Genomic DNA, 14,922 nt, shown 5'->3' on the forward strand with positions numbered 1-14,922 from the left:
TCTTTTTGTGGTCTCAAGGAATTGAAAATCAAGGGGATATTTGTCAATTGGGCAATGGCTAAACAACTTGTGGCGTGATGGATTGATATTGTATTATCACAAATAACAAAGGAGATGGTTTTAGAAAAAAAATACATGGGAAGACCCATATGAACTAATGCAAAGACCTATATCAACTAATGCAGAACCAGAAGATCAACGTTTATGGTATCAGCAATTGTGGTATCATGGTATAATGGTATCAGCAAATATGATTAACTGTGAAAGACTTAGCTGCTGTGATCAATATAATGATCTGAGACAATTCCAAAGTACTCATGATGAAAAATATGCTATCCACCTCCAGAATGAGAGGACTGATGAACTCTGAATGCAAACTGAAATATATTTTTTTTCATTATTTTTCTTGCTTTTTTGTGATATGGCTAATATCATGTTTTGAATGATTTCACATGCATAATTGAGATCATACTGCTTTCCTTCTCAGTAGGTGGGATTGGTGTGGGAGGGAGGGAGAGAATTTGGAATTTAAATGTTTTGAAAAATTATTAAAAATAAATTTTTAACAAAAGAAACTCTGAAGTTAAAACACAAGTTAACAAAAATATAAAATGTAAACATGAATAAATAATCAAAAGGGAATAAACAAGGAAAAATGTTTTCATTTAAATGTTCAGAGATGATACATGTGTATATTTTGAATGATATCATTTTCAGAGTTCATAGAAGGGAGTCTTATTAGACAAAGCCAAGGAGTGATGCTGTTATGTATTGATGATTTTAAGAAAAGAATGTGAAGAGAGGGGCAGAGGAAAATGCTATGGGGCAGAGAGGAGGGAAAGGAAGGTTAAAAAATTATCTCACATTATCATAGCTTGTAAGTAGATCTCAGAGTATGAGTAGAGCTCAAACAATCAGAGTATGCAAGTAGAGTGGCTGACACTTGAACCTCACTGTCTGAATTAGTCAAAGGAGGGAGGGAAAACACATACAGAGTTGGATACAAAAATATATTTAACTCCACAGAAATAGAGCAGGAACAGGGAGAAGGGAGAAGGAGGATTTAGAAAGAGGATAGTTTAAGGAACAGATTCATCCTAATCAAAACAAACTCTAGGTAAGGCTGTATGAAAATGTTTAGAGATCTTTTTGAGGTGTCAAAGAATGGGAATCTGAGAGGATACCCATAAGTTGCCTAATAAGTTATAGTATGGAGCACAATAGTTTTATAAGAAATGATGAAGGATGTAGTTTTGGAAAAACCTGGGAAGACTTCTGTGAACTGATGTGAAGAGTGAACTGAATAGAAGCCAGAGAACAATTTCTACAGTGACAGTAATATGGTAAAGACAAACAACTTAAAAGAATTAAGTGCTCTGATTAGCTTGATAATCAGCCATTGATTCCAGAGGACTAATAATGAAACATGCTACCCCACCTTATGGTAGAGGTGAAACACTCAGAGTGCAGAATGATGCAGATTTTTTTTTTTGGACATAGCCAATGAAGAAATGTGTTTGCTTCACCATACATATTTGCAGAAAGGGTTTTGTTTGTCTTTCATTCTCAAATGGAGAGAAGGTATGGGATGAGGAGAAAAGGCAGGTTTTTGCTGACTGAGAAAATAAAATACAACAAAAAAAATGGATAGTGCTCTCACATTAAATCATATTAAAATTATATTTGTTTTGCTTATTTCTACAGATATTTATTTTGTTTATATCTAAATGCCAGCAGCCATAATAAAATATACATTCCTTTGAACAGATAAATTTTCACTTTTTGTCTTTCTATTTACACCTACTATAGGCACAGGAAAAAAAAAAACATTGGAAGCAGTTGCATACCTGCATAGTTCTCTACTACCTTGTAGTCTTTTTAACCATGACATATCATTCAATATACATTATTGGCATAATCAAGCTATGTATTGTCTTTTCTTTTCCATTTTAGTGGTGTGGTATGAATGTTTACCACATAGCAATTCAATTAGGTAGCATTTATTGATAAATATGGAATAATCTAAAGAAAATGACCACCTCTTTTACCTATGAACATAACCTTTTGAGCCTAGGTTACATATGAGTTCTTTCTTTTGTGAATTAATTTATAAATAGGAGCTTTGGGTGTTATGAGTCTAAGTGAATATAAGAGGAACTGATGATGACCTATGGAAAAGTATTAGATATTGTCCAAGGTCTTGGCAAGGTCTATGCCCAGATGGACCTCTGGGTTACATAAAATTCTTTAATGAATACTGATTGATTAATCTGTTACATGTATTTACTGAAACTATTTCATTATATTATATTTCATTGTATCTTTTGCTTATTAAATACTTTTTTTACATCTTGACATTCTATTTTGTTGTTACTTTTGCCAATGAAAATAATTCAGCTTTCCTTTTTTTCAGATATGCTAAGCTAGTCAGAAAAATTACAGCTTACATTTACATAGCATTTTCAATTTGCATAGGATATTCTTAACTGCAGCTCTGTGTATTTGTCCAAATATTGAATTTGAGGATACAAAGTCTAAGAGAGGTTAAGTGACTTATTCAAGGTCACACAGGCATGACTAGCTGTGATTCATATTTAGATTTCTGATTCATAATGTGTTTCACTAACACCTTTGGGAAAGAAATGTACTAGCTCTAATATTTATGGGTAGTGAGTCATAAAAACACAATTCACTGTGTCTGGACTCAATGTTTTTATGATGCTTTTGATTTTTTTCAGTGGATGTTGTCTCTTTTGGTTTATATTGCCTTTTCATTATTAAGACCTAAATTCTGACAATATATTTGAAATATATAACATCTTTTTTCCTTCTCCACATATGATCAGAAATCTGCTGTTCTAAGACATTCCTCTAAAAGAATGTAAGACTTACTTGACATTCCCTTTCTATACTATTTTAATTAGAGACCCCATGTGCTTGGAAGTTTAACAAATGGCTCTTTTAAAATGCAAATAAAAAGATTATATTATCTAGAGCTAGCATGTTTTCCTTTGCTGATATTTTGGGTTAGATTTTAATATCTGTTGTCTCTGTTCTCCAGCCTGACACTGCAGAACAAGTGAAATTTCATTCCTTCAGCTGAGGATCTAGGAGTAGGTATAGAGGTATTTTATTTTTTAATTTTTCTTTTAGTTTTTAGTTTTTCTAGTTTTTTTTTAGTTTTTCTCTAGAAAATTCTCTAGAAATTGCCCAAAAGTTATCTCTGCTTTATGTCATTAAGAGAAATAACTTCAATGATTTCATAAAAACTTACATATATATATATGCATATATATGTGTGTGTGTGTGTGTGTGTGTGTGTGTGTGTGTGTGTGTGTGTGTATAATCTAGCTGGAAGCTTTTTCCACTCCAAACCCACACAAAATACATTTTCTATGAGATCTATAACTGTTTCTGGTACCATAATAATATAAAACTTTTTTGTCCCTAATTATCTCTGACAATGCCACAGAAGGAAAAAAAGAGTCTGTGATGATATATAAAAAAAGAAACATAAAATGTAACTTTTAATATAACTTACATTTATTAAGTGATTACAAAGTGCAAAGCATTTTGCTAGGTGCTGGGAATTCAAAGTTAACAATGCATAATCCTTGCTATCATGGATCTTACAATTTAAAGATTTAATTTAATTAATTTAATTTAATGAGGGAGAATAAGCACAAAAATAACTATCAAATAAGACACAATGGCATATATAAGAAAGGAGAGATCCAAGAAAAGCACTGATAAAAAATGAAGCAGGAGAGAATACAAGAGAGGTATATGACTTAGGTCTTGACCAAAGGTAGGTACTCCAGTAAACAATGAAGTGAGAGTCAGGTTTCTTTCCAGGAATGGGGGGGTTGCTTTGAGCAAAAAACATGGAGTCAAGAAGAAGCAAAAGAACATGTGTTTTTCAGGTTTTTTTCACTCAGTATTTCAGTTTGGCTCAAGTGTAGGATTTGTGGAATAGAATAGTATGAGATAAGGTTGGAAAGTAGGGTTGTAGGTAGATTCAAGGTTAAAGGACCTTGAATGCCAGAATTAGTAGTCCAATAGTCAAGAAAGAGTCATGTAGTGTGTTTTAGCAGAGAAATTACATTATTATAACAGTGCACTAGAATGGCTCTTGTTATGGAGATTTATTAGAGGGAAACTAAGACTAGAAGCAGAAGGAAGAGTTAATAGGCTATTATATTAGTCTAGGTGAGAATCAATGAGTAAATGAATAAGGGCAGATGCAATGTTACATATGATAGAGATTTTGGAGGCGGAAACCTTATAAATTGATTGAATGTGGCAGGAAAACAAAAGAATATTTAAAAATGACAGCAAAGTCATGAACCTAGAAGAATGGGAGAATGACATCAACAGAATTAGAGAAATAATGGATTTCACTATTTCTATTGCTGCAAATTGGTCCAATCATTCTGAAAAATAATTTGGAACTGTGCTCCAAAGCCACTTACTACTGGGCCCATATACCAAACACATCATCAATAACAACAACAACAACAACAACAACAACAACAAAGAAAAAACCTCTTATTCTGGAAAAAAAAAACCAGAAACTAAGGTGGAGCCTACCATTGAGGAATGTCTAAGCAAATTATGGCAGAGGAATGTAATAGAATATTATAATTCCATAAGAAATGACAAAAGAGTTTCAGAGGAAACTAGAAAGCCATCAATGAACTAATAGAGAGTGAAGTGAGCAGAGCAAGAACAGTTGATATAATGACAAAAGCATTACAAAGAAAAAACAGCTCTGAAAACATTAGAACTGTGATCAATGTGATGATAAACTACGATTCCAGGGGACTGAAGGTAAAGCAGGTGACCCACCTCCTGCTATAGAAGTCATAGACTTAAAATGCAGACTATGTCATATATTTTTGTACTTAGCAAATGTAGTTATTTGTTTGGATGAACTATGCATAATTGCTATGGTATGATAAAATGTTTTATTTTTATTTTATTTTTCAATTTGGGGAAGGAAGAGGGAAGAACATACAATAAATTTATAAAAACAAAGGAAAATCAAATAAATAAAAAAAAAACAAAGAAAGAAAAGCAATGAAAAGATGAGCTATTTGTTAGACTGGTTGAATTTGAAGTATTAGTGTAATATCTAAGGTGGATATTTCCAGAAATTAACTGAATATACAGACCTGTTTGAAGAAAGTTTGGGATTAGGGAAAGAGGACAGAAATAAGTATTTATATTGCACTTACTCTGTACTAGACACTGTGCTAAGTGCTTTAGAAATATTATCTCATTTCAACCTCACAATAACTTTACTAAGGACGTACTGTTATTATTCCCATGTTACAGTTGAGGAAACGGAGGCAAACAAAGGTTAACTGACTTGCCAAAGGTCACACAGCTAGTGATCTAGAAGAGTATCGTACTGTAAGTAATCTGCATAAAGGTAATACTTAATCCATAGGAGTTGATGACATCATCAGGGGAGATAGTATAATGAAAAAAGACAAAGGCCAGCATCTTGAGAACACCCATATTTTGTCATTGGGAAAAGATTTAGGGAATCAACAAAAGAATAAAAGAAAGTATGGTCAAGGAAACAGGAGAAGAACAGCAAGAACATAAAACCGAAAAAGACAAGGCAAGAGAGGGCTTAAGAAGGATGAGTTGATTCACAATGTAAAATACCACTGAAATGTCAAGCAGGATGAGGTTAAAAATAAAGCCATAAGATTTGGTGATAAGGAAGTTATTAGTGATACTGGTGAGAGTTGTTTCAGTAAAGTGGTAAAGATGAATGACATTATAAAGGGAGTAGGAGTTAGCTGGTAGAAAAGTGCAGCAGTGAACATAGTCTACTTTTTTTTGGCAATAAAGGGATGTAAAAAGATAGGACTAATTAATACTTAAGGTGTTGGCAAGTTCAAGAAAATAATTGTTGTTGCTGTTACTGTTGTTTAGATGGAGGGGCCCTGAGGATATTTGTATAATCAAGGGGATAGTCCAGTGCGGAGGCAAAGCCAAAAGAGGCATAAGAGAAAGGGGACTTGTATTATAAAGTTTAACTAAGATGAGAGAGTATGTATAGGCTAGAGGGGGTAATTTTGACAAAGAAGAAAACTACTTTTCTGATATTGAAGGGAGGGATGAAAGGAGTGAGAATACTGATATAAGAATGAAGGATGGGAGATCAAATCAAATGATCTCATCTCCACTCTTAATACATTTAAACTTATTTTTTAAAAAAAGATTCATTTAGACTTTGTTCTTTAAAAATCATAAACTTTAGAAATAGAGCTTACTTGAAGATTTCAAAGTCATCATGTACTTTTACATTATCATACAAAGGTAAACGGGGGTTTACAAATGTAAGCTGGGGTTCAAGTCTGGGTCTGGATTCTCCTCATTAGTGGAGAGAGTGATTATTCAATACTTTATGCCTCTGTAAGGGGAGAGTTAGTGGGAGCTTCTAAGCACAGAGTTGTTCTTCTGGTTTCTGGCTTTAAGAAGACACACAAACACACAGAGTTCCATACTTTTTCAGAGAGAGGTTTCTGGGGATAGAGGTAGACTTTCGCAAGCAGCCAACTTGCTGTGGGGGTGGTGCTTTTATCATGTCCCTCATTCCCAGCTTCTCATACCAGAGACTTTGGGGAATTTCCCTATAAATCAAAACTCTCTCTAAGTTGAGCTGAGATATCTCACTCCCAGTGGGAAAGCTCATTTACTATGTATGTTATCTGGTATATTTTAATCTGTGTAGCTTCTCTGATTTCTGTTTGCTATTCTTTTAGAGAAATGAATTTATTCACAATTCACTATTATGACAAATTTCGTGTAACCGGCATTTGGTCAGAAAGAAGTTAGAACTTCAGATATAACTTGAATTGCTCTTTCCCCATTAACAACAACAAATTTAGAACCATTCATGCATGTTATCCACCCTGGACATATGATTAAAAAAATAATAATTAATATCAGTTTTCCTAAGAGGAATGGAAATGAATATTGTTTTTATTTGTGAAAAACAATCTATCATGCAACTACACAGACTAAGAGTTTGGGGAGAAGAATTCTTGTCTCTAGGCATTAAAATTTGGAGAACAATAATAGGAATGCTGTGCCCTATTAGTAATTACTTTCAAAAGGATATTGCTAAGTTAGAGGCTATGCTTGAGACAAACAGATTCCTACCTTTATATTGATGTGCCTGGATTTGTGAACTGTGGCCATCTGACAATCAGAATCTTAGGCATGGTTCTCCTATTGCATACTAAAGATCTGTAGTAAGGTTTGGGGATTAAACTTAAGCATGCCTAAGAAATAGTGCATTGTATGACCTGAGGTATGTCTAAATTTGTTCTCTCTGTCTCTGTATCTCTTTTTATGCACATACATACACAGAATGGTAGTCAAATAATTTGAACCATCAATCAGAATTTCTGGGGAAAATGTATTCCAGTAACCTTCCAGGATCAGCAGCTTAAACAAATTATTTGATTGTATCTCAGCCCTCAAATGGGGATTAAAAAAACAACTGCAATGGGAGTTATTCAAGGTATTGGAGATATAATGCTATAATGTTAGAAGCCTACAATGTGATTTTAGATAGACAATGCAGAATCAGGGTAAATTTCTTACTGGAATAGGTAAATAAATAGTAACTAGAGAGTTGTCTCAGGCCATCAATGCTAGGCCCTAGGTTTAGCCCTACATAATATCTTCTATAATACAACAAATCAGAAAGAATTCATGGAAAAATTATATAGCAAGCCCTAAATTCTAGGATATTTAGAAATATATATGTATATGTAGTTATATATATATATGTATGCATGTGTGTATATATATGTATACATATATACATATAGACATTCTCACACATGTACATATACATTCATATATTTCCCTTTAGATAGAAATTTCTTAGAAAATGTGATGAAGTAGGATAACATTATTTAATTTCCATGGAGGTCAGGAAAATTGGGACCATTTTGCTTTGGGTCCTATATTCTGGTAGTCACTCCAAAGGAAATGATATTACCTTTCATCTACTAAAATTCATGGTTACAGATCAACCTCTCTATATGAAAGGGAGTAAAATTATGAAGTACGAAACAACTAGAGTAACAACAATAGAGTAAATAGTAATTTTGAGTCAAGTGAGAGTATGGTTCAAAAATTTCATCAAGTGCTATATACATGACAGACAATTGAATGCTTCATGGATTTTTTAATCAAGTTATTAGGAGAAAAAAAACCTTACAGTTATTTTGACCCCATTTTTTCATTGTGATTTCACTTAAAATTTCAGGGGAAAAGGAAATCATAATCTTGATATTTATTAGTGTATGTTGGGCTTCTGACTTGAAAATGGGTTCTCAACTATAGATCTACCAATAGTGATTGCATCTACAATGCCATCAGTTAGAAAACATAGATGCAAGTGGGAAGTACTCCTGATGATTCATTTCAGGGTAAGAGTATAAATGCAAAAGAGATCTGTTGGGTGAACCAACATCTAGGATGGCTAGTATCCTGTCCTATTGTATAGAGAAGTTAAGCTTAGTAAACTGTATACCTTCTATTATTCTGCAAATAGATGCTTATTTATAATATCTATGAGAAATAGCTGAATTATGATGAAAATTTGAGAGATTCCCTAAAAAACAGTTATGATTCTTAGGTTGTTTTCCAATAACTTATTTATATTGGGCTCATGTTTCACTAATAGTATTTCTAATTTATTTTCTAATCATAAGCTGTTTGATACATATATACATACATACATATGTATGTATATATGTATATATTATATATATATATATATATTTGCAATATGGTTTTAGAGTGTAAGAAATAATTCTCAATTACTCCTACAAAGAGGGTCTTCTCCCACTTTTAGTGGATTGACCAGAAAGATATTCACTTCAACTCTTTGAGAGACAATTGACTGCTAATCATCACCACTAAATGTTATGTGGTTCAGGGGAATCTTGAAAAGTATTAAACAGGAGCATCTGTGCAGGTCAAGAGTTGAGTTTTATAGGAGGGAATAATCCCCATTACCAAGGAATATAGCTATCATGGAAAAGCCAGGCAGATCCCTACACAAAAAGTGAAGGGTAGAATGCTTGGTTCATAAGTTTTTTTTAGGTTATTCTTACAGGAAAGGGCAACTTCTAACACCCAACTTTTTACTTAAAGAAAATGTGTTTTTTGTCTATTTTGATACTCTTGAGGAAAACGATATATTTATTAGTAGGTCAAAGTATGAATTTTATCCTTGGGAATTGTCCAATAGCTAACAACAGACTGTGATTTAATAAAGGTCTTTGACTAGAGGGAATTACCCATTTAGCTGCCTCTGTTTTTGATCTAGGAGTAGTAAGGGGAAGCTAGGATCCATACACTCTGTCCCTCTGCCTAAAACTAATATGGAAAGTGGAGTGAATGTACAAATACAATGCATCCAGCTAGTAAAAATTGACACTAGCAACAATTTACTCTTACAACTTCCAGTGGCTTTATAAACCCACCCAGTGCTATATTTACTCATTACCATTCATTCCCCTAATGAGTATTTACTAAGTGTCTCTTATACTCATAGAACTATCTTAAGGGCTTTATTTTATTTTGGTTTCACTCAGTAAGGAGTCTATCAAAATATTTGAATGGGAGACTTCTAAGAAAAAGTTTAAAAAATGGAGACTCAATTAGGTGGAAGGATTAATGTTCATTCTTCAGAGTATCAATGGTAATTGTTTCTCAAATACATTGTAGCTACCCCTCAGCACTCCATGTCTTAAGATCACTTTAGGAAAAAAAAATCAAACTTTTTAAAGACACATGAATTCACCTTATGGCAAAGAACTTTTGATATTGTAGTTAACTGAACTTCCTCAGTAGGTCCTGAGGCAGACACAATTAATTCTTCTTGCTGTGCTGTTATAGCAATGTTATAATACATTTGTTTGTAATATATTGGAGAACATGAGACATAGACAAAGCTTTTTGCCAAGTAAGCAGTGGCTGCATTGCTGGAGATGCAGGCAAAGATGTTTCTAGGACAGACAGTGGGGTAGAAAGGAAGTCTTTTGTAAAATCTGACCTGTATGTCAGGAATTTATAACTTGTGTTCCTGATGTAAGACTTGGTATTGTCTAATTTAATAACCTTCTATTAGATTGAGAGTTCAGGTCAGGTCCATTTTCTGAAAAAAGATTTGTCAAGAAAGAGCTATACTAAATGTAGTTTAGTGACAGTATTCCATCTTTTTTACATTCTTGGTATATTTTGCATGGCACAGAAAACTTCTTCCTATTGTAAAAGGCTGCAGTAAAAAATTACATTTGACTTTGGAGGTAATAATTGAAGTGATACTAATATAGAAGACATTTCAGATGAAAGATGCTAGATTCCTAAAAGATGCTATCGTTATTTATTGACTAACCACCCCACAGTAATTTTGATGTAACATCTTGCAACTATTTTTTTTTACTATAAATCTTATATTTTCATTTACAAAAGTAGATATCATATTGGAAAACTTTCCACTTAAAAATAAATTCTAAATTGCCCTTTAGAGAGATTGTTATGTGACTGACTAATGATAGAATCTGACCTCTTGACCCAGGAAAGCATCTGAGACAGTATTATTGAGTTTTGTTCACAAAATTAATTGAAGTTATCTTGAACATGAATATTGTCAGTGTTTCAAATTATCCAGAAGAATATAAAAAGGGAAATCAGTGGTAATGAGGGCTTTTTTGGGGAGGGGGCATGGTTAGGGTACCTCAGGTGAAGTGCCAAGTTGAAACTTTAACTGATAGGGAAAAAATAGGAAACTGAGTTTTTCTGAAAGTTGCTGACTTTAGAAAAAAAAAGAACCTTCCAGGAGCCAATATGGCAGAGTAAGCAGTACATCACTGTAACTTTCCCATATTCACCTCCAAACAACCACAGAATAGCACCCCAAAACAAATCCTATAATAGCAGAACAAACATAAAGGATGGAGGTGATCAGTGGATCACCTCAGCAGATCAGTGGTAGCAAACCACTGAACCCCAGGACCCCACATGTGTCTCAGCATAACCAGATGAATGGGCAGATTCCAGCTCAAGAAATGCCAGGTGCTTCAGCATTCCAGGTAATAGGCAACTGTTACCTGAACTCAAAATCTTGTAAAAATGAATGCTAAAAATTGTCTTGACACATAATTGGAAGAAAAATGAAATGCTATTTTAAGAAAAGAAAAAGAAAGAAAATATAAGAAGAAATTAGAACAAGTATATGAAAAATTAAAAACTAGGAAAATTAAAACATTTATAAGAATTTTTTTCAAATAAAAAAATTACAGTATTACTCTCAATAAATGAATAAAAAGAATTTGTCTAATTGTTTCTTACTGTAAAGAAGGATGCTAAGAACTATAGATACAAATATAACTAGAAAGACAGACCAGAGCATCTAGGAACTTAAACTTATTTGTGGAGAAAATGCATAAAGGGGGTGGTAGCATGTAAAGGAGTACTTTCTTTTGGAAAGATACAGTGATGGTGATGAGTCATAAAGAGTAGATAGACACAACCATTACAGTAGCCATGAAAGAATTAATTTGATTATGGTTAAAGAATTTGAAAATAGGGGTTGCAGGAGTAGAAGATTTGCAGGGACAGCTGGGGGCCAAGTAGGGAGTTCTAGAGCCAAAAGGGTAATATTATATGATCCAGGGTATAAGCTTTGTTCCTGGTCCAAATAGCCTAGTTATATTAATTTGATCAACAAAAACCTGGCAGTGAAATATAGTAATCACATGATAATTTTTTATTAAGTGAATGGAAGAATGAATAATCTAGTTTAAAGCTACTGATAATACTATAATATTACTTTGACAGGTACATTAGGAGAGAGACTGGAGCTATGATTTCACTGGTATATAGACAAAAAAATACAAATGCAGGTCAGGGTCTTGCAGAAAACTTAAAATCTTAATGAGATGTGTTGAGAGGTTAAACGATTTGCCCAGATTCACACAATTTGTGTCAAAGGCAACAAACACTTGGATGCTGGTTTTTCTGGCTTAAAGGCTAGTCATGCACACACAGTAGAGATCTATATCTATAAATACATATATTCTATATCTATCTATCTATCTATCTATCTATCTATCTACTTATCTATCTCTAGGTTTTAGTGACTAGATTTGTGATTTTAGTGGCATAATCTTAGTTGAGGACACTCCCTCTATGAATGCAGAGCATTACCTCCTCTCTAACTTAAAGAATTGGAGGTAGAGAGTTGAATAAGGTTCTGACACTTTAAATGATTTGCTCAAGGGTCACATAGTTAGAATATGTCAGAAGATGGATTGATCTCTCTCTCTCAAGCCCAATTCATGGATCTGTTCTTTTAAAATTTTGTTGATATAAGAATTTAGATAAATAAATTTCCCTGTAAGTACTGCTTTGACTGTATCCCATAAATTTTGGTATGTTGTCTCATTGTTGCTATTCTCTTTAATGGAATTATTGATCATTGGTATGATTTGTTCTTTGACCCATTTATTCTTTAGGATTAGATTATTTAGTTTCCAATTAATATTTAATCTATATTTTCACTGCCCTTTCTTAAATATAGTTTATTGCATTTTGATCCTAAAAGAATACATTTCACATTTCTGCATTTTGTATTTCTACATTTCATATTGAGGATTTTATGTCATATTACATGGTCAATTTTTGTGTGACATGTGCTGCTGAGAAAAATGTTTATTCCTTTCTGTTCCCATTCAGTTTTTTCCAAAGCTCTCTCCTATCTAATTTTTCTAATATTCTATTTACTTTCTTAGTTTCTTTCTTGTTTATTTTTTGCTTGGATTTATTGAGTTCTGAGAAGGGACAGTTGAGTTTCCCCACTAGTGTAGTTTTGCTATTTCTTCCTGTAAACTATTTAACTTCTCTCTTAACATTTTGGATGCTATACTGCTTGTTGTATATATGTTTAGCATTGATATTGCTTCACTGTTTATGGAACCTTTTAGCAAGATGTAGTTCTCTTCCTTATCTTTTTTAATTCGGTCTATTTTTGCTTGTCCTTTGCATGAGATAGAGATTGCTACCTCTCCTTTTTTTTTTAACTTCAGCTGAAACAATAGACTATGCTCCAGCCCGTTGCCTTTACTCTGTGTGTGTCTCTCTGCTTCAAGTGTGCTTCTTGTAAACAATATATTGTAGCAGAGGATCCCCTCTGCTATCTGCTTCCATTTTATGGGAAAGTTCATCCCATTCACATTCACAGTTATGATTACTATATATTTCCCTCTTTCCTGTTCTTCCTCCTGTTTGTCCTCTCTATTCTTTCACCTTTTCTCTCCTCAAAAGTGTTTTCCTTTTGTCTATCATCTCCCCTTATCTGCTCTCCCTTCTGTAAGTCCCCCCACCCACTTGATCTCCTCCCTTCCTACTTCCCTGTTGGATAAGATTGATTTCTATATTCAAATGATTTTGCATATTATTCCCTCTTTGAGCCAATACTGATGAGAGTAAGGTTCAATCAATGCCTATTGAGTATCCTCCCCTCCACTGTAACAGGTCTTTTGTGTTTCTTCATATGAAATAATTTACCCCATTCTGCCTCTCCTTTCCTTCTGTACCCAGTGTACTCCTCTTTCTCATACCTTAATTTTTTCATGCCATTCCCTCAAATTCTTCTTATACCCATACCCTCTGTCTATGTATACTCCTTCTAGCTGTACTATTAGCGATACAACTTTTAAGAATTACAGGTATCATCATCCCATGTAGTGATGTAAACAGTTTTGCTCTACTGAATCCCTCGTGTTGCCTTCGCCCTTTTACCTGTTTATATTTCTCTTGGGTCTTGATATTAGAGATCAAATTTTTGGTTTAAGTTCTGGTCTTCTTACAAAAGCTTGAAATTCTTCTATTTTATTGAATGATTATCTTTTCCCTTACTGTATTATGCTTAATTTCACCAGATAAATGATTCATGGTGGTAGTCCTAGCTCCTTTTTCTTCCAGAATATCATGTTCCACGGCCTCTGATCTCTTAATGTTACAGCTGCTAAGTCCTATGTAATCTTGATTGTGGCTCCCCAGTATTTGAATTGTTTCTTTCTGGCCACTTGCAGTATCTTTTTCCCCGACCTGATAGTTGTGTGATTTGGCTATAATGTTTCTTAGTTCCATGGAATTAAGGCAATTTTTCCTGATAATTTCTTGACAGATGCCATCTAGGTTCTCCTTTTGTTTATGTCTTTCAGGTAGTCCAATGATTCTTATATTGTCCCTCTTGAAACTATTTTCCAGGTCAATTGTTTTTTACCATAAGGTACTTTATATTTTCTTCCATTTTTTCATTCTTTTGTATTTGTTTGATTGATTCTTGATGTCTCATAGAGTAATTAGCTTTCACTTGCCCAATTCTAACTTTTAAGCTGTTTATTTTTCCCCCTCAATTATCTTTTGTACTTTCTTTTCCATCTGGTTAATTGTACTTTATAAAGAGTTGGTTTTCTTCAGTGGACTTTTGTATCTTCTTTTCCATTTGGCCAATTCTACTTTTTAAGCAGTTGTTTTCTTCAAGCTGTTGATTTTTTTCCATAAGTCTCTTCCATCACTCTTATTTCTTTTCCCAATTTATTTTTACCTCTCTTATATGATTTTAAGCTCTTTTTGAGCTCTTCCATGAATTTTTTTTTTCTGGGCTCCCCTGCACTAGGGCACTGGTTTGCTGACATGGAGCTTGCTACTGGCTTGCTGGGATGCTTCCTTCCCTGGAATACATTTCCCTTTTAACCCAGTGAGACAGATTTCTTGCCAATCTTCCAAGTTTCTAGGGCTCAAAGATTGTTTTCTCCCTTCTTTTTGCTTATTCTGCTGTTTCAGGATTTGTTTTGTGCATTATTTTAT

The sequence above is a fragment of the Vombatus ursinus genome, unplaced genomic scaffold (genome assembly GCF_900497805.2).
Source record: "Vombatus ursinus unplaced genomic scaffold, bare-nosed wombat genome assembly UNPS02014830.1, whole genome shotgun sequence".
NCBI classification, from domain to species: Eukaryota; Metazoa; Chordata; class Mammalia; order Diprotodontia; family Vombatidae; genus Vombatus; species Vombatus ursinus.